Genomic DNA, 1,621 nt, shown 5'->3' on the forward strand with positions numbered 1-1,621 from the left:
CTACTAAGAGATATTTCTTAGTAAGGCATTTTAAAAATTATAATATTATTTCTACTGGAATTACAANGAAGACACTTGTGTTTTGGCCAAGTTGTGTTAGTTTCCCTATAATCACTACATACTATTCTTTGCAGCTACCACAGGCCCAGACAGAAGAACCCTACTAGGGTGTCTGATGATGTGGTCTCCTCCAGAGCAGCCTTTCCTTCAGGGAGCCCATTGCACCTAGTTCTCAATGACACATCCATACTTTGAAAGTTACTTTCATTANGTACAGACCCTTGTGGTATGCAGTGAGGGCAGAGCCTTGGGATACAAGAGCAGCAGAAACATCTTGGATGGATTTCCTTTATTTAAGGGTTACTTGTGATATCTTAATATTTGTGGTTAGTTTCTATTGGTTACCTCAAATACCTGTGGTGAAAGAACAGTTAAGCAATTTGTAAAAGCTGTGGTCAAAGAAGGGCTTCCCAGATTGAATTCTTATTTATCTAGTCCTAGACTAGATGACACCCATTTGCCCATTGTTGTTCACTTTAAGGAGCTTGTACTGCATAGCTCTGTGNCTGAGGCTTAATCACTGGTTTCAGAAAGCATGAAAGAGTACACAGGAAATGTGTGGCCTACAAAGCAGGGCTTATGCTTTGTGGGGATGACCAGAATACATAGTCAATGAACATGTAAAGAAGGATTTGAAAACTAGATCTCAGTGAGCCTTCTCAGGACCTAAGTTACTAGAACTAGTTAAGCCATTCAGCAGAGTAAGGACACTGCNTTGTGGTGAGANTGTACATTAGTTCTGCTGTGAGACTGTGCAGGTTCTAATGGAGTCTCCCATGTGATTGAAGTATATTTATGCCTTTTGAGTGCCTGGGTGCCNCGGCCGCCGCGTGAGTCTGCTGCGCTCCACGAGGAAGATGCTTGCCACTGTATCCCGCGTGTNGGCAGGCACTGCGCAGAAGCCGGCAAGCCGGGTGCTGGTTGCTTCCCGTAATTTTGCAAATGATGCTACATTTGAGATTAAGAAATGTGACCTTCATCGGCTAGAAGAGGGCCCTCCAGTCAGCACAGTGCTCACCAGAGAGGATGGGCTCAAGTATTACAGGATGATGCAGACTGTGCGCCATATGGAGCTAAAGGCGGATCAGCTGTATAAGCAGAAAATCATTCGTGGTTTCTGTCACTTGTGTGATGGTCAGGAAGCCTGCTGCGTGGGCCTGGAGGCTGGCATAAACCCCACGGACCACCTCATCACCGCCTATCGAGCACATGGCTTCACCTTCACTCAGGGCCTGCCTGTGCGAGCAATTCTTGCAGAGCTAACAGGANGAAGAGGAGGTTGTGCTAAAGGGAAAGGCAGGTCAATGCACATGTACGTCAAGAACTTCTATGGAGGCAACGGCATCGTTGGAGCTCAGGTNCCCCTGGGAGCAGGAATTGCTCTGGCCTGCAAGTACAATGGAAAAGATGAGGTCTGTTTGACATTATACGGCGATGGTGCTGCTAATCAGGGTCAGATCTTTGAAGCTTACAATATGGCAGCACTGTGGAAATTACCTTGCATTTTTATCTGTGAGAACAACCGCTATGGCATGGGGATGTCTGTTGAGAGAGCAGCAGC

At 46.2% G+C, this 1,621-nt stretch overlaps 1 pseudogene across 1 annotated transcript in view; it reads left to right on the forward strand.

Annotated features, from left to right (window-relative positions):
- The first annotated feature begins 867 nt into the window (after window positions 1-867).
- LOC110288024 overlaps window positions 868-1,621 on the forward strand; it is a 5,265-nt pseudogene continuing 4,511 nt past the window's right edge. The window contains exon 1 of the transcript XR_002377267.1: window positions 868-1,619. The product of XR_002377267.1 is annotated as a pyruvate dehydrogenase E1 component subunit alpha, somatic form, mitochondrial pseudogene (transcript). The remainder of the gene's footprint in view (window positions 1,620-1,621) is intronic.

Source organism: Mus caroli, unplaced genomic scaffold, assembly GCF_900094665.2.
Source record: "Mus caroli unplaced genomic scaffold, CAROLI_EIJ_v1.1 scaffold_18990_1, whole genome shotgun sequence".
Taxonomy (NCBI): Eukaryota; Metazoa; Chordata; class Mammalia; order Rodentia; family Muridae; genus Mus; species Mus caroli.